This window comes from Narcine bancroftii, chromosome 8 (assembly GCF_036971445.1).
Source record: "Narcine bancroftii isolate sNarBan1 chromosome 8, sNarBan1.hap1, whole genome shotgun sequence".
Lineage (NCBI taxonomy): Eukaryota > Metazoa > Chordata > Chondrichthyes > Torpediniformes > Narcinidae > Narcine > Narcine bancroftii.
This window is the reverse complement of record NC_091476.1, coordinates 127599776-127623982: the sequence shown is the minus strand read 5'-3', so window position 1 is coordinate 127623982 and position 24207 is coordinate 127599776.

Here is a 24207-nt window from a genome sequence, read left to right as displayed (position 1 = left end):
ACCGCCTTTGATTCGCCACCTCTGATTCCCCATATCTGATTCCCCGCCTCTGTTTCCCCGCCTCTGATTCCCTGCCTCTGATTCCCAACCTCTGATTCCACACCTCTCATTCCCCATATCTGATTCCCCGCCTCTATTTCCCCATATTTGATTCCCCGCCTCTGATTCCCCAACTCTGATTCCCCGCCTCTGATTCCCCAGCTCTGATTCCCCGCCTCTGATTCCCGGCGTCCGATTCCCTGCCTCTGATTCCCTGCCTCTGATTCCCCATCTCTGATTCCCCGCCTCTGATTCCCCGTGTCTGATTCCCTGCCTCTGATTCCCCGCCTCTGATTCCCCGCCTCTGATTCCCTGCCACTGATTCCCTGCCCCTGATTCCCCACTTCTGATTCCCCATATCTGATTCCCCGCCTCTGTTTCCCCGCCTCTGATTCCCCGCCTCTGTTTCCCCATATCTGATTCCCTGCCTCTGATTCACCAACTCTGATTCCCAGCCTCTGATTCCCCAGCTCTGAATCCCCGCATCTGATTCCCCGCATCTGATTCCCTGCCTCTGATTCCCCGCCTTGATTCCCCATCTCTGATTTACAACCTCTGATTCCCCACCTCTGATTCCCCATATCTGATTCCCCGCCTCTGTTTCCCCGCCTCTGATTCCCCGCCTCTGATTCCCCATATCTGATTCCCCGGCTCTGATTGCCCACCTCAGATTCCCCGCCTCTGATTCGCCAGCTCTGATTCCCCGCCTCTGATTCCCCGCATCTGATTCCCTGCCTCTGATTCCCCGCCTCTGATTCCATATCTCTGATTCACCGCCTTTGATTCGCCACCTCTGATTCCCCATATCTGATTCCCCACCTCTGTTTCCTCGCCTCTGATTCCCCGCCTCTGATTCTCCATATCTCATTCCCCGCCTCTGAATCCCCATCTCTGATTCCCGGACTCTGATTCCCCACCTCTGATTCCCGGCCTCTTATTCCCAGCATTTGATTCCTGGCCTCTGATTCCCGGCCTCTGATTCCCCGCTTCTGATTCTGATTCCCTGCCTCTGACTCCCCATCTCTGATTCCGCACATCTGATTCCCTGCCTCTGATTCCCCACCTCTGATTCCCCATATCTGATTCCCCGCCTCTGTTTCCCCGCCTCTGATTCCCCGCCTCTGTTTCCCCATATATAATTCCCCACCTCTGATGCCCCAACTCTGATTCCCCGCCTCTGATTCCCCAGCTCTGATTCCCCACCTCTGATTCCCTGCATCCGATTCCCCATGTCTGATTCCCCGCCTCTGTTTCCCCGCCTCTGATTCCCCGCCTCTGTTTCCCCATTTCTGATTCCCCGCCTCTGATTCCCCAGCTCTGATTCCCTGCCTCTGATTCCCCGCGTTCCATTCCCTGCCTCTGATTCCCCGCCTGTGATTCCCCATCTCTGATTCACCACCTCTGATTCCCCACCTCTGATTCCCTATATCTAATTCCCCGCCTCTGTTTGCCCGCCTCTGATTCCCCGCCTCTGTTTCCCCATATCTGATTCCCCGCCTCTGAATCCCCAACTCTGATTCCCTGCCTCTGATTCACCAGCTCTGATTCCCCGCCTTTGATTCCCCCCGTCTGATTCCCAGCCTCTGAATCCCCGTGTCTGATTTCCTGCCTCTGATTCCCCGCCTCTGATTCCCCATCTCTGATTCACCGCCTCTGATTCCCCACCTCTGATTCCCCATTTCTGATTCCGCACATCCGATTCCCTGCCTCTGATTCCCCGACTCTGAATCCCCACCTCTGATTCCCCAGCTCTTATTCCCCGCCTCTGATTCCCCGCGTCTGATTCCCTGCCTCTGATTCCCCGCCTCTGATTCCCCATCTCTGATTCCCCACCTCTGATTCCCCGTGTCTGATTCCCTGCCTCTGATTCCCCGCCTCTGATTCCCCGCCTCTGATTCCCTGCCACTGATTCCCCGCCCCTGATTCCCCACCTCTGATTCCCCATAATTTATTCCCCGCCTCTGTTTCCCCCCCTCTGATTCCCAGCCTCTGATTCCCCATATCTGATTCCCTGCCTCTGATTCCCCATATCTGATTCCCCGCCTCTATTTCCCCATATCTGCTTCGCCGCCTCTGATTCCCCAACTCTGATTCCCCGCCTCTGATTCCCCAGCTCTGATTTCCCGCCTCTGATTCCCGGCATCCGATTCCCTGCCTCTGATTCCCCGCCTCTGATTCCCCATATCTAATTCCCCGGCTCTTATTGCCCACCTCTGATTCCCCACCTCTGATTCGCCAGCTCTGATTCCCCGCCTCTGAATCCCCGCATCTGATTCCCTGCCTCTGATTCCCCGCCTCTGATTCCCCATCTCTGATTCACCGCCTTTGATTCGCCACCTCTGATTCCCCATATCTGAATCCCCACCTCTGTTTCCCCGCCTCTGATTCCCCGCCTCTGATTCTCCATATCTCATTCCCCGCCTCTGAATCCCCATCTCTGATTCCCGGACTCTGATTCCCCACCTCTGATTCCCGGCCTCTTATTCCCAGCATCTGATTCCCGGCCTCTGATTCCCGGCCTCTGATTCCCCGCTTCTGATTCTGATACCCTGCCTTTGATTCCCCATCTCTGATTCTGCACATCTGATTCCCTGCAGCTGAGTCCCCACCTCTGATTCCCCATATCTGATTCCCTGCCTCTGTTTCCCCGCCTCTGATTCCCCGCCTCTGTTTCCCCATATCTAATTCCCCACCTCTGATGCCCCAACTCTGATTCCCCGCCTCTGATTCCCCAGCTCTGATTCCCCGCCTCTGATTCCCCGCATCCGATTCCCCATGTCTGATTCCCCGCCTCTGTTTCCCCGCCTCTGATTCCCCGCCTCTGTTTCCCCATATCTGATTCCCCGCCTCTGATTCCCCAGCTCTGATTCCCTGCCTCTGATTCCCCGCGTTCTATTCCCTGCCTCTGATTCCCCGCCTGTGATTCCCCATCTCTGATTCACCACCTCTGATTCCCCACCTCTGATTCCCCATATCTAATTCCCCGCCTCTGTTTGCCCGCCTCTGATTCCCCGCCTCTGTTTCCCCATATCTGATTCCCCGCCTCTGAATCCCCAACTCTGATTCCCTGCCTCTGATTCACCAGCTCTGATTCCCCGCCTTTGATTCCCCCCGTCTGATTCCCAGCCTCTGAATCCCCGTGTCTGATTTCCTGCCTCAGATTCCCCGCCTCTGATTCCCCATCTCTGATTCACCGCCTCTGATTCCCCACCTCTGATTCCCCATTTCTTATTCCGCACATCCGATTCCCTGCCTCTGATTCCCTGACTCTGATTCCCCACCTCTGATTCCCCAGCTCTGATTCCCCGCCTCTGATTCCCCGCGTCTGATTCCCTGCCTCTGATTCCCCGCCTCTGATTCCCCAGCTCTGATTCCCCGCCTCTGATTCCCTGCGTCTGATTCCCTGCCTCTGATTCCCTGCCTCTGATTCCCCATCTCTGATTCCCCACCTCTGATTCCCCGTGTCTGATTCCCTGCCTCTGATTCCCCGCCTCTGATTCCCCGCCTCTGATTCCCTGCCACTGATTCCCCGCCCCTGATTCCCCACCTCTGATTCCCCATATCTTATTCCCCGCCTCTGTTTCCCCCCCTCTGATTCCCAGCCTCTGATTCCCCATATCTGATTCCCTGCCTCTGATTCCCCATATCTGATTCCCCGCCTCTATTTCCCCATATCTGCTTCGCAGCCTCTGATTCCCCAACTCTGATTCCCCGCCTCTGATTCCCCAGCTCTGATTTCCCGCCTCTGATTCCCGGCATCCGATTCCCTGCCTCTGATTCCCCGCCTCTGATTCCCCATCTCTGATTCCCCGCCTCTGATTCCCCGTGTCTGATTCCCTGCCTCTGATTCCCCGACTCTGATTCCCCGCGTCTGATTCCCTGCCACTGATTCCCTGCCCCTGATTCCCCACCTCTGATTCCCCATATCTGATTCCCCGCCTCTGTTTTCCTGCCTCTGATTCCCTGCCTCTGATTCCCCATATCTGATTCCCCGCCTCTGATTCCCCAACTCTGATTCTCCGCCTCTGATTCCCCAGCTCTGAATCCCCGCCTCTGATACCCCGCGTCTGATTCCCTGCCTCTGATTCCCCGCCTCTGATTCCCCATCTGTGATTCACAACCTCTGATGCCCCACCTCTGATTCCCCATATCTGATTCCCCGCCTCTGTTTCCCCGCCTCTGATTCCCCATATCTGATTCCCCGCCTCTGATTGCCCACCTCTGATTCCCCTCGTCTGATTCCCTGCCTCTGATTCACCGCCTCTGATTCCCCATCTCTGGTTCACCACCTCTGATTCCCGGCTTCTGATTCCCCATCTCTGATTCCGCACATCCGATTCCCTGCCTATGATTCCCCACCTCTGATTCCTCGCCTCTGATTCCCCATATCTGATTCCCTGCCTCTGTTTCCCCGCCTCTGATTCCCCATATGTGATTCCCCACCTCTGTTTCCACGCCTCTGATTCCCCGCCTCTGTTTCCCCATCTCAGATTCACCGCCTTTGATTCGCCACCTCTGATTCCCCATATCTGATTCCCCACCTCAGTTTCCCCGCCTCTGATTCCCCGCCTCTGATTCTCCATATCTCATTCCCCGCCTCTGAATCCCCATCTCTGATTCCCGGACTCTGATTCCCCACCTCTGATTCCCGGCCTCTTATTCCCAGCATCTGATTCATGGCCTCTGATTCCCGGCCTCTAATTCCCCGCTTCTGATTCTTATTCCCTGCCTCTGATTACCCATCTCTGATTCCGCACATCTGATTCCCTGCCTCTGATTCCCCACCTCTGATTCCCCATATCTGATTCCCCGCCTCTGTTTCCCCGCCTCTGATTCCCCGCCTCTGTTTCCCCATATCTAATTCCCCACCTCTGATGCCCCAACTCTGATTCCCCGCCTCTGATTCCCCAGCTCTGATTCCCCACCTCTGATTCCCCGCATCCGATTCCCCATGTCTGATTCCCTGCCTCTGTTTCCCCGCCTCTGATTCCCCGCCTCTGTTTTCCCATATCTGATTCCCCGCCTCTAATTCCCCAGCTCTGATTCCCTGCCTCTGATTCCCCGCGTTCTATTCCCTGCCTCTGATTCCCCGCCTGTGATTCCCCATCTCTGATTCACCACCTCTGATTCCCCACCTCTGATTCCCCATATCTAATTCCCCGCCTCTGTTTGCCCGCCTCTGATTCCCCGCCTCTGTTTCCCCATATCTGATTCCCCGCCTCTGAATCCCCAACTCTGATTCCCTGCCTCTGATTCACCAGCTCTGATTCCCCGCCTTTGATTCCCCCCGTCTGATTCCCAGCCTCTGAATCCCCGTGTCTGATTTCCTGCCTCTGATTCCCCGCCTCTGATTCCCCATCTCTGATTCACCGCCTCTGATTCCCCACCTCTGATTCCCATCTCTGATTCCGCACATCCGTTTCCCTGCCTCTGATTCCCCTACTCTGATTCCCCACCTCTGATTCCCCAGCTCTGATTCCCCGCCTCTGATTCCCCGCGTCTGATTCCCTGCCTCTGATTCCCTGCCACTGATTCCCCACCACTGATTCCCCACCTCTGATTCCCCATATCTTATTCCCCGCCTCTGTTTCCCCCGCTCTGATTCCCAGCCTCTGATTCCCCATATCTGATTCCCCGCCTCTGTTTCCCCGCCTCTGATTCCCCGCCTCTGTTTCCCCATATCTAATTCCCCACCTCTGATGCCCCAACTCTGATTCCCCGCCTCTGATTCCCCAGCTCTGATTCCCCACCTCTGATTCCCCGCATCCGATTCCCCATGTCTGATTCCCTGCCTCTGTTTCCCCGCCTCTGATTCCCCGCCTCTGTTTTCCCATATCTGATTCCCCGCCTCTAATTCCCCAGCTCTGATTCCCTGCCTCTGATTCCCCGCGTTCTATTCCCTGCCTCTGATTCCCCGCCTGTGATTCCCCATCTCTGATTCACCACCTCTGATTCCCCACCTCTGATTCCCCATATCTAATTCCCCGCCTCTGTTTGCCCGCCTCTGATTCCCCGCCTCTGTTTCCCCATATCTGATTCCCTGCCTCTGAATCCCCAACTCTGATTCCCTGCCTCTGATTCACCAGCTCTGATTCCCCGCCTTTGATTCCCCCCGTCTGATTCCCAGCCTCTGAATCCCCGTGTCTGATTTCCTGCCTCTGATTCCCCGCCTCTGATTCCCCATCTCTGATTCACTGCCTCTGATTCCCCACCTCTGATTCCCATCTCTGATTCCGCACATCCGATTCCCTGCCTCTGATTCCCCGACTCTGATTCCCCACCTCTGATTCCCCAGCTCTGATTCCCCGCCTCTGATTCCCCGCGTCTGATTCCCTGCCTCTGATTCCCTGCCACTGATTCCCCACCACTGATTCCCCACCTCTGATTCCCCATATCTTATTCCCCGCCTCTGTTTCCCCCGCTCTGATTCCCAGCCTCTGATTCCCCATATCTGATTCCCCGCCTCTGATTCCCCATATCTGATTCCCCGCCTCATTTTCCCCATATCTGCTTCGCCGCCTCTGATTCCCCAACTCTGATTCCCCGCCTCTGATTCCCCAGCTCTGATTTCCTGCCTCTGATTTCCGGCATCCGATTCCCTGCCTCTGATTCCCCGCCTCTGATTCCCCATCTCTGATTCCCCGCCTATGATTCCCCGCCTCTGTTTCCCCGCCTCTGATTCCCCGCCTCTGTTTCCCCATATCTGTTTCCCCGCCTCTGATTCCCCAACTTTGATTCCCCTCCTCTAATTCGCCAGCTATGATTCCCCGCCTCTGATTCCCAGCGTCTGATTCCCTGCCTCTGATTCCCCTTCTCTGATTCACCACCTCTGAATCCCCACCTCTGATTCCCCATCTCTGATTCCGCACATCCGATTCCCTGCCTCTGATTCCCCGCCTCTGATTCCCCGCCTCTGATTCCCTGCCTCTGATTCGCAACCTCTAATTCCCCACCTCTGATTCCCCATATCTGATTCCCCGCCTCTGTTTCCCTGCCTCTGATTCCCGGCCTCTGATTCCCCAGTTCTGATTCCCCGCCTTTTATTCCCGGCCTCTGATTCCCTGCCACTGATTCCCCGCCCCTGATTCCCCACCTCTGATTCCCCATATCTGATTCCCCGCCTCTGTTTCCCCAGCTCTGATTCCCCACCTCTGATGCCCCAGCTCTGATTCCCTGCCACTGATTCCCCGCCCCTGATTCCCCACCTCTGATTCCCCATATCTGATTCCCCGCCTCTGTTTCCCCAGCTCTGATTCCCCACCTCTGTTTCCCCAGCTCTGATTCCCTGCCTCTGATTCCCTGCCCTGATTCCCCATCTCTGTTTCACCGCCTTTGATTCGCCACCTCTGATTCCCCATATCTGATTCCCCGCCTCTGTTTCCCCGCCTCTGATTCCCTGCATCTGATTCCCAACCTCTGATTCCACACCTCTCATTCCCCATATCTGATTCCCCGCCTCTATTTCCCCATATCTGATTCCCCGCCTCCGATTCCCCAACTCTGATTCCCCGCCTCTGATTCCCCAGCTCTGATTCCCCGCCTCTGATTCCCGGCGTCCGATTCCCTGCCTCTGATTCCCCGCCTCTGATTCCCCATCTCTGATTCCCCGCCTCTGATTCCCCGTGTCTGATTCCCTGCCTCTGATTCCCCGCCTCTGATTCCCTGCCTCTGATTCCCTGCCACTGATTCCCTGCCCCTGATTCCCCACTTCTGATTCCCCATATCTGATTCCCCGCCTCTGTTTCCCCGCCTCTGATTCCCCTTCTCTGATTCACCACCTCTGAATCCCCACCTCTGATTCCCCATCTCTGATTCCGCACATCCGATTCCCTGCCTCTGATTCCCCGCCTCTGATTCCCCGCCTCTGATTCCCTGCCTCTGATTCGCAACCTCTAATTCCCCACCTCTGATTCCCCATATCTGATTCCCCGCCTCTGTTTCCCTGCCTCTGATTCCCGGCCTCTGATTCCCCAGTTCTGATTCCCCGCCTTTTATTCCCGGCCTCTGATTCCCCGCCTCTGATTCGCCAGCTCTGATTCCCCGCCTCTGATTCCCCGCATCTGATTCCCTGCCTCTGATTCCCCGCCTCTGATTCCCCATCTCTGATTCACCGCCTTTGATTCGCCACCTCTGATTCCCCATATCTGATTCCCCACCTCTGTTTCCCCGCCTCTGAATCCCCATCTCTGATTCCCGGACTCTGATTCCCCACCTCTGATTCCCGGCCTCTTATTCCCAGCATTTGATTCCCGGCCTCTGATTCCCCGCTTCTGATTCTGATTCCCTGCCTCTGATTCCCCATCTCTGATTCCGCACATCTGATTCCCTGCCTCTGATTCCCCACCTCTGATTCCCCATATCTGATTCCCCGCCTCTGTTTCCCCGCCTCTGATTCCCCGCCTCTGTTTCCCCATATCTAATTCCCCACCTCTGATGCCCCAACTCTGATTCCCCGCCTCTGATTCCCCAGCTCTGATTCCCCACCTCTGATTCCCTGCATCCGATTCCCCATGTCTGATTCCCCACCTCTGTTTCCCCGCCTCTGATTCCCCGCCTCTTTCCCCATATCTGATTCCCCGCCTCTGATTCCCCAGCTCTGATTCCCTGCCTCTGATTCCCCGCGTTCCATTCCCTGCCTCTGATTCCCCGCCTGTGATTCCCCATCTCTGATTCACCACCTCTGATTCCCCACCTCTGATACCCCATATCTAATTCCCCGCCTCTGTTTGCCCGCCTCTGATTCCCTGCCTCTGATTCCCCGCCTCTGATTCCCCATCTCTGATTCCCCACCTCTGATTCCCCGTGTCTGATTCCCTGCCTCTGAATCCCCGCCTCTGATTCCCCACCTCTGATTCCCTGCCACTGATTCCCCACCACTGATTCCCCACCTCTGATTCCCCATACCTTATTCCCCGCCTCTGTTTCCCCCGCTCTGATTCCCAGCCTCTGATTCCCCATATCTGATTCCCCGCCTCTGATTCCCCATATCTGATTCCCCGCCTCTGATTCCCCATATCTGATTCCCCGCCTCATTTTCCCCATATCTGCTTCGCCGCCTCTGATTCCCCAACTCTGATTCCCCGCCTCTGATTCCCCAGCTCTGATTTCCCGCCTCTGATTTCCGGCATCCGATTCCCTGCCTCTGATTCCCCGCCTCTGATTCCCCATCTCTGATTCCCCGCCTCTGATTCCCCGCATCTGATTCCCTGCCTCTGATTCCCCGCCTCTGATTCCCCATCTCTGATTCACCGCCTTTGATTCGCCACCTCTGATTCCCCATATCTGATTCCCCACCTCTGTTTCCCCGCCTCTGATTCCCCGCCTCTGATTCTCCATATCTCATTCCCCGCCTCTGAATCCCCATCTCTGATTCCCGCACTCTGATTCCCCACCTCTGATTCCCGGCCCCTTATTCCCAGCATTTGATTCCCGGCCTCAGATTCCCGGCCTCTGATTCCCCGCTTCTGATTCTGATTCCCTGCCTCTGATTCCCCATCTCTGATTCCGCACATCTGATTCCCTGCCTCTGATTCCCCACCTCTGATTCCCCATATCTGATTCCCCGCCTCTGTTTCCCCGCCTCTGATTCCCCGCCTCTGTTTCCCCATATCTAATTCCCCACCTCTGATGCCCCAACTCTGATTCCCCGCCTCTGATTCCCCAGCTCTGATTCCCCACCTCTGATTCCCTGCATCCGATTCCCCATGTCTGATTCCCCGCCTCTGTTTCCCCGCCTCTGATTCCCTGCCTCTTTCCCCATATCTGATTCCCCACCTCTGATTCCCCAGCTCTGATTCCCTGCCTCTGATTCCCCACGTTCCATTCCCTGCCTCTGATTCCCCGCCTGTGATTCCCCATCTCTGATTCACCACCTCTGATTCCCCACCTCTGATTCCCCATATCTAATTCCCCGCCTCTGTTTGCCCGCCTCTGATTCCCTGCCTCTGATTCCCCGCCTCTGATTCCCCATCTCTGATTCCCCACCTCTGATTCCCCGTGTCTGATTCCCTGCCTCTGAATCCCCGCCTCTGATTCCCCGCCTCTGATTCCCTGCAACTGATTCCCCACCACTGATTCCCCACCTCTGATTCCCCATATCTTATTCCCCGCCTCTGTTTCCCCCGCTCTGATTCCCAGCCTCTGATTCCCCATATCTGATTCCCCGCCTCTGATTCCCCATATCTGATTCCCCGCCTCATTTTCCCCATATCTGCTTCGCCGCCTCTGATTCCCCAACTCTGATTCCCCGCCTCTGATTCCCCAGCTCTGATTTCCCGCCTCTGATTTCCGGCATCTGATTCCCTGCCTCTGATTCCCCGCCTCTGATTCCCCATCTCTGATTCCCCGCCTATGATTCCCCGCCTCTGTTTCCCCGCCTCTGATTCCCCGCCTCTGTTTCCCCATATCTGATTCCCCGCCTCTGATTCCCCAACTTTCATTCCCCTCCTCTAATTCGCCAGCTATGATTCCCCGCCTCTGATTCCCTGCGTCTGATTCCCTGCCTCTGATTCCCCTTCTCTGATTCACCACCTCTGAATCCCCACCTCTGATTCCCCATCTCTGATTCCGCACATCCGATTCCCTGCCTCTGATTCCCCGCCTCTGATTCCCCGCCTCTGATTCCCTGCCTCTGATTCGCAACCTCTAATTCCCCACCTCTGATTCCCCATATCTGATTCCCCGCCTCTGATTCCCCGCCTTTTATTCCCAGCCTCTGATTCCCTGCCACTGATTCCCCGCCCCTGATTCCCCACCTCTGATTCCCCATATCTGATTCCCCGCCTCTGTTTCCCCAGCTCTGATTCCCCACCTCTGATTCCCCAGCTCTGATTCCCTGCCACTGATTCCCCGCCCCTGATTCCCCACCTCTGATTCCCCATATCTGATTCCCCGCCTCTGTTTCCCCAGCTCTGATTCCCTGCCTCTGATTCCCTGCCCTGATTCCCCATCTCTGTTTCACCGCCTTTGATTCGCCACCTCTGATTCCCCATATCTGATTCCCCGCCTCTGTTTCCCCGCCTCTGATTCCCTGCCTCTGATTCCCAACCTCTGATTCCACACCTCTCATTCCCCATATCTGATTCTCCGCCTCTATTTCCCCATATCTGATTCCCCGCCTCTGATTCCCCAACTCTGATTCCCCGCCTCTGATTCCCCAGCTCTGATTCCCCGCCTCTGATTCCCGGCGTCCGATTCCCTGCCTCTGATTCCCCGCCTCTGATTCCCCATCTCTGATTCCCCGCCTCTGATTCCCCGTGTCTGATTCCCTGCCTCTGATTCCCCGCCTCTGATTCCCCGCCTCTGATTCCCTGCCACTGATTCCCTGCCCCTGATTCCCCACTTCTGATTCCCCATATCTGATTCCCCGCCTCTGTTTCCCCGCCTCTGATTCCCCGCCTCTGTTTCCCCATATCTGATTCCCTGCCTCTGATTCCCCAACTCTGATTCCCAGACTCTGATTCCCCAGCTCTGAATCCCCGCATCTGATTCCCCGCGTCTGATTCCCTGCCTCTGATTCCCCGCCTTGATTCCCCATCTCTGATTTACAACCTCTGATTCCCCACCTCTGATTCCCCATATCTGATTCCCCGCCTCTGTTTCCCCGCCTCTGATTCCCCGCCTCTGATTCCCCATATCTGATTCCCCGGCTCTGATTGCCCACCTCTGATTCCCCGCCTCTGATTCGCCAGCTCTGATTCCCCGCCTCTGATTCCCCGCATCTGATTCCCTGCCTCTGATTCCCCGCCTCTGATTCCATATCTCTGATTCACCGCCTTTGATTCGCCACCTCTGATTCCCCATATCTGATTCCCCACCTCTGTTTCCCCGCCTCTGATTCCCCGCCTCTGATTCTCCATATCTCATTCCCCGCCTCTGAATCCCCATCTCTGATTCCCGGACTCTGATTCCCCACCTCTGATTCCCGGCCTCTTATTCCCAGCATTTGATTCCCGGCCTCTGATTCCCGGCCTCTGATTCCCCGCTTCTGATTCTGATTCCCTGTCTCTGATTCCCCATCTCTGATTCCGCACATCTGATTCCCTGCCTCTGATTCCCCACCTCTGATTCCCCATATCTGATTCCCCGCCTCTGTTTCCCCGCCTCTGATTCCCCGCCTCTGTTTCCCCATATATAATTCCCCACCTCTGATGCCCCAACTCTGATTCCCCGCCTCTGATTCCCCAGCTCTGATTCCCCACCTCTGATTCCCTGCATCCGATTCCCCATGTCTGATTCCCCGCCTCTGTTTCCCCGCCTCTGATTCCCCGCCTCTGTTTCCCCATATCTGATTCCCCGCCTCTGATTCCCCAGCTCTGATTCCCTGCCCCTGATTCCCCGCATTCCATTCCCTGCCTCTGATTCCCCGCCTGTGATTCCCCATCTCTGATTCACCACCTCTGATTCCCCACCTCTGATTCCCCATATCTAATTCCCCGCCTCTGTTTGCCCGCCTCTGATTCCCCGCCTCTGTTTCCCCATATCTGATTCCCCGCCTCTGAATCCCCAACTCTGATTCCCTGCCTCTGATTCACCAGCTCTGATTCCCCGCCTTTGATTCCCCCCGTCTGATTCCCAGCCTCTGAATCCCCGTGTCTGATTTCCTGCCTCTGATTCCCCGCCTCTGATTCCCCATCTCTGATTCACCGCCTCTGATTCCCCACCTCTGATTCCCCATTTCTGATTCCGCACATCGATTCCCTGCCTCTGATTCCCCGACTCTGATTCCCCACCTCTGATTCCCCAGCTCTTATTCCCCGCCTCTGATTCCCCGCGTCTGATTACCTGCCTCTGATTCCCCGCCTCTGATTCCCCATCTCTGATTCCCCACCACTGATTCCCCGTGTCTGATTCCCTGCCTCTGATTCCCCGCCTCTGATTCCCCGCCTCTGATTCCCTGCCACTGATTCCCCGCCCCTGATTCCCCACCTCTGATTCCCCATATCTTATTCCCCGCCTCTGTTTCCCCCCCTCTGATTCCCAGCCTCTGATTCCCCATATCTGATTCCCTGCCTCTGATTCCCCATATCTGATTCCCCGCCTCTATTTCCCCATATCTGCTTCGCCGCCTCTGATTCCCCAACTCTGATTCCCCGCCTCTGATTCCCCAGCTCTGATTTCCCGCCTCTGATTCCCGGCATCCGATTCCCTGCCTCTGATTCCCGCCTCTGATTCCCCATATCTGATTCCCCGGCTCTGATTGCCCACCTCTGATTCCCCGCCTCTGATTCGCCAGCTCTGATTCCCCACCTCTGAATCCCCGCATCTGATTCCCTGCCTCTGATTCCCCGCCTCTGATTCCCCATCTCTGATTCACCGCCTTTGATTCGCCACCTCTGATTCCCCATATCTGAATCCCCACCTCTGTTTCCCCGCCTCTGATTCCCCGCCTCTGATTCTCCATATCTCATTCCCCGCCTCTGAATCCCCATCTCTGATTCCCGGACTCTGATTCCCCACCTCTGATTCCCGGCCTCTTATTCCCAGCATCTGATTCCCGGCCTCTGATTCCCGGCCTCTGATTCCCCGCTTCTGATTCTGATACCCTGCCTCTGATTCCCCATCTCTGATTCCGCACATCTGATTCCCTGCCTCTGAGTCCCCACCTCTGATTCCCCATATCTGATTCCCCGCCTCTGTTTCCCCGCCTCTGATTCCCCGCCTCTGTTTCCCCATATCTAATTCCCCACCTCTGATGCCCCAACTCTGATTCCCCGCCTCTGATTCCCCAGCTCTGATTCCCCGCCTCTGATTCCCCGCATCCGATTCCCCATGTCTGATTCCCCGCCTCTGTTTCCCCGCCTCTGATTCCCCGCCTCTGTTTCCCCATATCTGATTCCCCACCTCTGATTCCCCAGCTCTGATTCCCTGCCTCTGATTCCCCGCGTTCTATTCCCTGCCTCTGATTCCCCGCCTGTGATTCCCCATCTCTGATTCACCACCTCTGATTCCCCACCTCTGATTCCCCATATCTAATTCCCCGCCTCTGTTTGCCCGCCTCTGATTCCCCGCCTCTGTTTCCCCATATCTGATTCCCCGCCTCTGAATCCCCAACTCTGATTCCCTGCCTCTGATTCACCAGCTCTGATTCCCCGCCTTTGATTCCCCCCGTCTGATTCCCAGCCTCTGAATCCCCGTGTCTGATTTCCTGCCTCAGATTCCCTGCCTCTGATTCCCCATCTCTGATTCACCGCCTCTGATTCCCCAGCTCTGATTCCCCGCCTCTGATTCCCCGCGTCTGATTCCCTGCCTCTGATTCCCCATCTCTGATTCCGCACATCTGATTCCCTGCCTCTGATTCCCCATCTCTGATTCCGCACATCTGATTCCCTGCCTCTGAATCCCCACCTCTGATTCCCCAACTCTGATTCCCCGCCTCTGTTTCCCCGCCTCTGATTCCCCACCTCTGATTCCCCGCATCCGATTCCCCATGTCTGATTCCCTGCCTCTGTTTCCCCGCCTCTGATTCCCCGCATCTGTTTCCCCATATCTGATTCCCCGCCTCTGATTCCCCAGCTCTGATTCCCTGCCTCTGATTCCCCACGTTCTATTCCCTGCCTCTGATTCCCCGCCTGTGATTCCCCATCTCTGATTCACCACCTCTGATTCCCCACCTCTGATTCCCCATATCTAATTCCCCGCCTCTGTTTTCCCGCCTCAGATTCCCCGCCTCTGTTTCCCCATATCTGATTCCCCGCCTCTGAATCCCCAACTCTGATTCCCTGCCTCTGATTCACCAGCTCTGATTCCCCGCCTTTGATTCCCCCCGTCTGATTCCCAGCCTCTGAATCCCCGTGTCTGATTTCCTGCCTCTGATTCCCCGCCTCTCATTCCCCATCTCTGATTCACCGCCTCTGATTCCCCACCTCTGATTCCCCATCTCTGATTCCGCACATCCGATTCCCTGCCTCTGATTCCCCGACTCTGATTCCCCACCTCTGATTCCCCAGCTCTGATTCCCCGCCTCTGATTCCCCGCGTCTGATTCCCTGCCTCTGATTCCCCGCCTCTGATTCCCCATCTCAGGTTCCCCACCTCTGATTCCCCGTGTCTGATTCCCTGCCTCTGAACCCCCGCCTCTGATTCCCCGCCTCTGATTCCCTGCCACTGATTCCCCACCACTGATTCCCCACCTCTGATTCCCCATATCTTATTCCCCGCCTCTGTTTCCCCCGCTCTGATTCCCAGCCTCTGATTCCCCATATCTGATTCCCCGCCTCTGATTCCCCATATCTGATTCCCCGCCTCATTTTCCCCATATCTGCTTCGCCGCCTCTGATTCCCCAACTCTGATTCCCCTCCTCTGATTCCCCAGCTCTGATTTCCCGCCTCTGATTTCCAGCATCCGATTCCCTGCCTCTGATTCCCCGCCTCTGATTCCCCATCTCTGATTCCCCGCCTATGATTCCCCGCCTCTGTTTCCCCGCCTCTGATTCCCCGCCTCTGTTTCCCCATATCTGATTCCCCGCCTGTGATTCCCCAACTTTAATTCCCCTCCTCTAATTCGCCAGCTATGATTCCCCGCCTCTGATTCCCTGCGTCTAATTCCCTGCCTCTGATTCCCCTTCTCTGATTCACCACCTCTGAATCCCCACCTCTGATTCCCCATCTCTGATTCCGCACATCCGATTCCCTGCCTCTGATTCCCCGCCTCTGATTCCCCGCCTCTGATTCCCTGCCTCTTATTCGCAACCTCTAATTCCCCACCTCTGATTCCCCATATCTGATTCCCCGCCTCTGTTTCCCTGCCTCTGATTCCCGGCCTCTGATTCCCCAGCTCTGATTCCCCGCCTTTTATTCCCGGCCTCTGATTCCCTGCCACTGATACCCCGCCCCTGATTCCCCACCTCTGATTCCCCATATCTGATTCCCCACCTCTGATTCCCCAGCTCTGATTCCCTGCCACTGATTCCCCGCCCCTGATTCCCCACCTCTGATTCCCCATATCTGATTCCCCGCCTCTGTTTCCCCAGCTCTGATTCCCTGCCTCTGATTCCCTGCCCTGATTCCCCATCTCTGTTTCACCGCCTTTGATTCGCCACCTCTGATTCCCCATATCTGATTCCCCGCCTCTGTTTCCCCGCCTCTGATTCCCCGCCTCTGATTCCCCAACTCTGATTCCCCGCCTCTGATTCCCCAGCTCTTATTCCCCGCCTCTGATTCCCGGCGTCCGATTCCCTGCCTCTGATTCCCCGCCTCTGATTCCCCATCTCTGATTCCCCGCCTCTGATTCCCCGTGTCTGATTCCCTGCCTCTGATTCCCCGCCTCTGATTCCCCGCCTCTGATTCCCTGCCACTGATTCCCTGCCCCTGATTCCCCACTTCTGATTCCCCATATCTGATTCCCCGCCTCTGTTTCCCCGCCTCTGATTCCCCGCCTCTGGTTCCCCATATCTGATTCCCTGCCTCTGATTCCCCAACTCTGATTCCCCGCCTCTGATTCCCCAGCTCTGAATCCCCGCCTCTGATTCCCCGCGTCTGATTCCCTGCCTCTGATTCCCCGCCTTGATTCCCCATCTCTGATTTACAACCTCTGATTCCCCACCTCTGATTCCCCATATCTGATTCCCCGCCTCTGTTTCCCCGCCTCTGATTCCACGCCTCTTATTCCCCATATCTGATTCCCCGGCTCTGATTGCCCACCTCTGATTCCCCGCCTCTGATTCGCCAGCTCTGATTCCCCGCCTCTGATTCCCCGCATCTGATTCCCTGCCTCTGATTCCCCGCCTCTGATTCCCCATCTCTAAATCACCGCCTTTGATTCGCCACCTCTGATTCCCCATATCTGATTCCACACCTCTGTTTCCCCGCCTCTGATTCCCCGCCTCTGATTCTCCATATCTCATTCCCCGCCTCTGAATCCTCATCTCTGATTCCCGGACTCTGATTCCCCACCTCTGATTCCCGGCCTCTTATTCCCAGCATTTGATTCCCTGCCTCTGATTCCCGGCCTCTGATTCCCCGCTTCTGATTCTGATTCCCTGCCTCTGATTCCCCATCTCTGATTCCGCACATCTGATTCCCTGCCTCTGAGTCCCCACCTCTGATACCCCATATCTGATTCCCCGCCTCTGTTTCCCCGCCTCTGATTCCCCGCCTCTGTTTCCCCATATCTAATTCCCCACCTCTGATGCCCCAACTCTGATTCCCCGCCTCTGATTCCCCAGCTCTGATTCCACACCTCTGATTCCCTGCATCCGATTCCCCATGTCTGATTCCCCGCCTCTGTTTCCCCGCCTCTGATTCACCGCCTCTGTTTCCCCATATCTGATTCCCCGCCTCTGATTCCCCAGCTCTGATTCCTTGCCTCTGATTCCCCGCGTTCCATTCCCTGCCTCTGATTTCCCGCCTGTGATTCCCCATCTCTGATTCACCACCTCTGATTCCCCACCTCTGATTCCACATATCTAATTCCCCGCCTCTGTTTGCCCGCCTCTGATTCCCCTCCTCTGTTTCCACATATCTGATTGCCCGCCTCTGAATCCCCAACTCTGATTCCCTGCCTCTGATTCACCAGCTCTGATTCCCCGCCTTTGATTCCCCCCGTCTGATTCCCAGCCTCTGAATCCCCGTGTCTGATTTCCTGCCTCTGATGCCCCGCCTCTGATTCCCCATCTCTGATTCACCGCCTCTGATTCCCCACCTCTGACTCCCCATTTCTGATTCCGCACATCCGATTCCCTGCCTCTGATTCCACGACTCTGATTCCCCACCTCTGATTCCCCAGCTCTTATTCCCCGCCTCTGATTCCCCGCGTCTGATTCCCTGCCTCTGATTCCCCGCCTCTGATTCCCCATCTCTGATTCCCCACCTCTGATTCCACGTGTCTGATTCCCTGCCTCTGATTCCCCGCCTCAGATTCCCCGCCTCTGATTCCCTGCAACTGATTCCCCGCCCCTGATTCCCCACCTCTGATTCCCCATATCTTATTCCCCGCCTCTGTTTCCCCCCCTCTGATTCCCAGCCTCTGATTCCCCATATCTGATTCCCTGCCTCTGATTCCCCATATCTGATTCCCCGCCTCTATTTCCCCGCCTCTGATTCCCCGCCTCTGATTCCCCATATCTGATTCCCCGGCTCTGATTGCCCACCTCTGATTCCCCGCCTCTGATTCGACAGCTCTGATTCCCCGCCTCTGAATCCCCGCTTCTGATTCCCTACCTCTGATTCGCCACCTCTGATTCCCCATATCTGAATCCCCACCTCTGTTTCCCCGCCTCTGATTCCCCGCCTCTGATTCTCCATATCTCATTCCCCGCCTCTGAATCCCCATCTCTGATTCCCGGACTCTGATTCCCCACCTCTGATTCCCGGCCTCTTATTCCCAGCATCTGATTCCCGGCCTCTGATTCCCGGCCTCTGATTCCCCGCTTCTGATTCTGATACCCTGCCTCTGATTCCCCATCTCTGATTCCGCACATCTGATTCCCTGCCTCTGATTCCCCATCTCTGATTCCGCACATCTGATTCCCCGCCTCTGTTTCCCCGCCTCTGATTCCCCGCCTCTGTTTCCCCATATCTAATTCCCCACCTCTGATGCCCCAACTCTGATTCCCCGCCTCTGATTCCCCAGCTCTGATTCCCCGCCTCTGATTCCCCGCATCCGATTCCCCATGTCTGATTCCCCGCCTCTGTTTCCCCGCCTCTGATTCCCCGCCTCTGTTTCCCCATATCTGATTCCCCGCCTCTGATTCCCCAGCTCTGATTCCCTGCCTCTGATTCCCCGCGTCTGATTCCCTGCCTCTGATTCCCCGCCTCTGATTCCCCAGCTCTGATTCCTTGCCTCTGATTCCCCGCGTCTGATTCCCTGCCTCTGATTCCCCGCCTCTGATTCCCCATCTCTGATTCCCCACCTCTGATTCCCCGTGTCTGATTCCCTGCCTCTGATTCCCCGCCTCTGATTCCCCGCCTCTGATTCCCTGCCACTGATTCCCCGCCCCTGATTCCCCACCTCTGATTCCCCATATCTTATTCCCCGCCTCTGTTTCCCCCCCTCTGATTCCCAGCCTCTGATTCCCCATATCTGATTCCCTGCCTCTGATTCCCCATATCTGATTCCCCGCCTCTATTTCCCCATATCTGCTTCGCCGCCTCTGATTCCCCAACTCTGATTCCCCGCCTCTGATTCCCCAGCTCTGATTTCCCGCCTCTGATTCCCGGCATCCGATTCCCTGCCTCTGATTCCCCACCTCTGATTCCCCATCTCTGATTCCCCGCCTCTGATTCCCCGTGTCAGATTCCCTGCCTCTGATTCCCCGACTCTGATTCCCCGCGTCTGATTCCCTGCCACTGATTCCCTGCCCCTGATTCCCCACCTCTGATTCCCCATATCTGATTCCCCGCCTCTGTTTTCCTGCCTCTGATTCCCTGCCTCTGATTCCCCATATCTGATTCCCCGCCTCTGATTCCCCAACTCTGATTCCCCGCCTCTGATTCCCCAGCTCTGAATCCCCGCCTCTGACTCCTCGCGTCTGATTCCCTGCCTCTGATTCCCCGCCTCTGATTCCACATCTGTGATTCACAACCTCTGATTCCCCGCCTCTGATTCCCCATATCTGATTCCCCGCCTCTGATTGCCCACCTCTGATTCCCCGCGTCTGATTCCCTGCCTCTGATTCACCGCCTCTGATTCCCCATCTCTGGTTCACCACCTCTGATTCCCGGCCTCTGATTCCCCATCTCTGATTCCGCACATCCGATTCCCTGCCTATGATTCCCCACCTCTGATTCCCCGCCTCTGATTCCCCATATCTGATTCCCTGCCTCTGTTTCCCCGCCTCTGATTCCCCATATGTGATTCCCCACCTCTGTTTCCACGCCTCTGATTCCCCGCCTCTGTTTCCCCATCTCTGATTCACCGCCTTTGATTCGCCACCTCTGATTCCCCATATCTGATTCCCCACCTCTGTTTCCCCGCCTCTGATTCCCCGCCTCTGATTCTCCATATCTCATTCCCCGCCTCTGAATCCCCATCTCTGATTCCCGAACTCTGATTCCCCACCTCTGATTCCCGGCCTCTTATTCCCAGCATCTGATTCCCGGCCTCTGATTCCCGGCCTCTAATTCCCCGCTTCTGATTCTGATACCCTGCCTCTGAATCCCCATCTCTGATTCCGCACATCTGATTCCCTGCCTCTGATTCCTCACCTCTGATTCCCCATATCTGATTCCCCGCCTCTGTTTCCCCGCCTCTGATTCCCCGCCTCTGTTTCCCCATATCTAATTCCCCACCTCTGATGCCCCAACTCTGATTCCCCGCCTCTGATTCCCCAGCTCTGATTCCCCACCTCTGATTCCCCGCATCCGATTCCCCATGTCTGATTCCCTGCCTCTGTTTCCCCGCCTCTGATTCCCCGCCTCTGTTTCCCCATATCTGATTCCCCGCCTCTGATTCCCCAGCTCTGATTCCCTGCCTCTGATTCCCCGCATTCTATTCCCTGCCTCTCATTCCCCGCCTGTGATTCCCCATCTCTGATTCACCACCTCTGATTCCCCACCTCTGATTCCCCATATCTAATTCCCCGCCTCTCTTTGCCCGCCTCTGATTCCCCGCCTCTGTTTCCCCATATCTGATTCCCCGCCTCTGAATCCCCAACTCTGATTCCCTGCCTCTGATTCCCCGCCTCTGATTCCCCATCTCTGATTCCCCACCTCTGATTCCCCGTCTCTGATTCCCTGCCTCTGAATCCCCGCCTCTGATTCCCCGCCTCTGATACCCCGCCCCTGATTCCCCACCTCTGATTCCCCATATCTGATTCCCCACCTCTGATTCCCCAGCTCTGATTCCCTGCCTCTGATTCCCTGCCCTGATTCCCCATCTCTGTTTCACCGCCTTTGATTCGCCACCTCTGATTCCCCATATCTGATTCCCCGCCTCTGTTTCCCCGCCTCTGATTCCCCGCCTCTGATTCCCCAACTCTGATTCCCCGCCTCTGATTCCCCAGCTCTGATTCCCCGCCTCTGATTCCCGGCGTCCGATTCCCTGCCTCTGATTCCCCGCCTCTGATTCCCCATCTCTGATTCCCCGCCTCTGATTCCCCGTGTCTGATTCCCTGCCTCTGATTCCCCGCCTCTGATTCCCCGCCTCTGATTCCCTGCCACTGATTCCCTGCCCCTGATTCCCCACTTCTGATTCCCCATATCTGATTCCCCGCCTCTGTTTCCCCGCCTCTGATTCCCCGCCTCTGGTTCCCCATATCTGATTCCCTGCCTCTGATTCCCCAACTCTGATTTCCCGCCTCTGATTCCCCAGCACTGAATCCCCGCCTCTGATTCCCCGCGTCTGATTCCCTGCCTCTGATTCCCCGCCTTGATTCCCCATCTCTGATTTACAACCTCTGATTCCCCACCTCTGATTCCCCATATCTGATTCCCCGCCTCTGTTTCCACGCCTCTGATTCCCCGCCTCTGATTCCCCATATTTGATTCCCCGGCTCTGATTGCCCACCTCTGATTCCCCGCCTCTGATTCGCCAGCTCTGATTCCCCGCCTCTGATTCCCCGCATCTGATTCCCTGCCTCTGATTCCCCGCCTCTGATTCCCCATCTCTAAATCACCGCCTTTGATTCGCCACCTCTGATTCCCCATATCTGATTCCACACCTCTGTTTCCCCGCCTCTGATTCCCCGCCTCTGATTCTCCATATCTCATTCCCCGCCTCTGAATCCTCATCTCTGATTCCCGGACTCTGATTCCCCACCTCTGATTCCCGGCCTCTTATTCCCAGCATTTGATTCCCGGCCTCTGATTCCCGGCCTCTGATTCCCCGCTTCTGATTCTGATTCCCTGCCTCTGATTCCCCATCTCTGATTCCGCACATCTGATTCCCTGCCTCTGAGTCCCCACCTCTGATTCCCCATATCTGATTCCCCGCCTCTGTTTCCCCGCCTCTGATTCCCCGCCTCTGTTTCCCCATATCTAATTCCCCACCTCTGATGCCCCAACTCTGATTCCCCGCCTCTGATTCCCCAGCTCTGATTCCCCACCTCTGATTCCGTGCATCCGATTCCCCATGTCTGATTTCCCGCCTCTGTTTCCCCGCCTCTGATTCACCGCCTCTGTTTCCCCATATCTGATTCCCCGCCTCTGATTCCCCAGCTCTGATTCCCTGCCTCTGATTCCCCGCGTTCCATTCCCTGCCTCTGATTTCCCGCCTGTGATTCCCCATCTCTGATTCACCACCTCTGATTCCCCACCTCTGATTCCACATATCTAATTCCCCGCCTCTGTTTGCCCGCCTCTGATTCCCCTCCTCTGTTTCCACATATCTGATTGCCCGCCTCTGAATCCCCAACTCTGATTCCCTGCCTCTGATTCACCAGCTCTGATTCCCCGCCTTTGATTCCCCCCGTCTGATTCCCAGCCTCTGAATCCCCGTGTCTGATTTCCTGCCTCTGATGCCCCGCCTCTGATTCCCCATCTCTGAATCACCGCCTCTGATTCCCCAGCTCTGACTCCCCATTTCTGATTCCGCACATCCGATTCCCTGCCTCTGATTCCACGACTCTGATTCCCCACCTCTGATTCCCCAGCTCTTATTCCCCGCCTCTGATTCCCCGCGTCTGATTCCCTGCCTCTGATTCCCCGCCTCTGATTCCCCATCTCTGATTCCCCACCTCTGATTCCCCGTGTCTGATTCCCTGCCTCTGATTCCCCGCCTCTGATTCCCCGCCTCTGATTCCCTGCAACTGATTCCCCGCCCCTGATTCCCCACCTCTGATTCCCCATATCTTATTCCCCGCCTCTGTTTCCCCCCCTCTGATTCCCAGCCTCTGATTCCCCATATCTGATTCCCTGCCTCTGATTCCCCATATCTGATTCCCCGCCTCTATTTCCCCGCCTCTGATTCCCCGCCTCTGATTCCCCATATCTGATTCCCCGGCTCTGATTGCCCACCTCTGATTCCCCGCCTCTGATTCGACAGCTCTGATTCCAAGCCTCTGAATCCCCGCATCTGATTCCCTGCCTCTGATTCGCCACCTCTGATTCCCCATATCTGAATCCCCACCTCTGTTTCCCCGCCTCTGATTCCCCACCTCTGATTCTCCATATCTCATTCCCCGCCTCTGAATCCCCATCTCTGATTCCCGGACTCTGATTCCCCACCTCTGATTCCCGGCCTCTTATTCCCAGCATCTGATTCCCGGCCTCTGATTCCCGGCCTCTGATTCCCCGCTTCTGATTCTGATACCCTGCCTCTGATTCCCCATCTCTGATTCCGCACATCTGATTCCCTGCCTCTGATTCCCCATCTCTGATTCCGCACATCTGATTCCCCGCCTCTGTTTCCCCGCCTCTGATTCCCCGCCTCTGTTTCCCCATATCTAATTCCCCACCTCTGATGCCCCAACTCTGATTCCCCGCCTCTGATTCCCCAGCTCTGATTCCCCGCCTCTGATTCCCCGCATCCGATTCCCCATGTCTGATTCCCCGCCTCTGTTTCCCCGCCTCTGATTCCCCGCCTCTGATTCCCCGCGTCTGATTCCCTGCCTCTGATTCCCCAGCTCTGATTCCCTGCCTCTGATTCCCCGCGTTCTATTCCCTGCCACTGATTCCCCGCCTGTGATTCCCCATCTCTGATTCACCACCTCTGATTCCCCACCTCTGATTCCCCATATCTAATTCCCCGCCTCTGTTTGCCCGCCTCTGATTCCCCGCCTCTGTTTCCCCATATCTGATTCCCCGCCTCTGAATCCCCAACTCTGATACCCTGCCTCTGATTCACCAGCTCTGATTCCCCGCCTTTGATTCCCCCCGTCTGATTCCCAGCCTCTGAATCCCCGTGTCTGATTTCCTGCCTCAGATTCCCCGCCTCTGATTCCCCATCTCTGATTCACCGCCTCTGATTCCACACCTCTGATTCCCCATTTCTGATTCCGCACATCCGATTCCCTGCCTCTGATTCCCCGACTCTGATTCCCCACTCTGATTCCCCAGCTCTGATTCCCCGCCTCTGATTCCCCGCGTCTGATTCCCTGCCTCTGATTCCCCGCCTCTGATTCCCCAGCTCTGATTCCCCGCCTCTGATTCCCCGCGTCTGATTCCCTGCCTCTGATTCCCCGCCTCTGATTCCCCATCTCTGATTCCCCACCTCTGATTCCCCGTGTCTGATTCCCTGCCTCTGATTCCCCGCCTCTGATTCCCCGCCTCTGATTCCCTGCCACTGATTCCC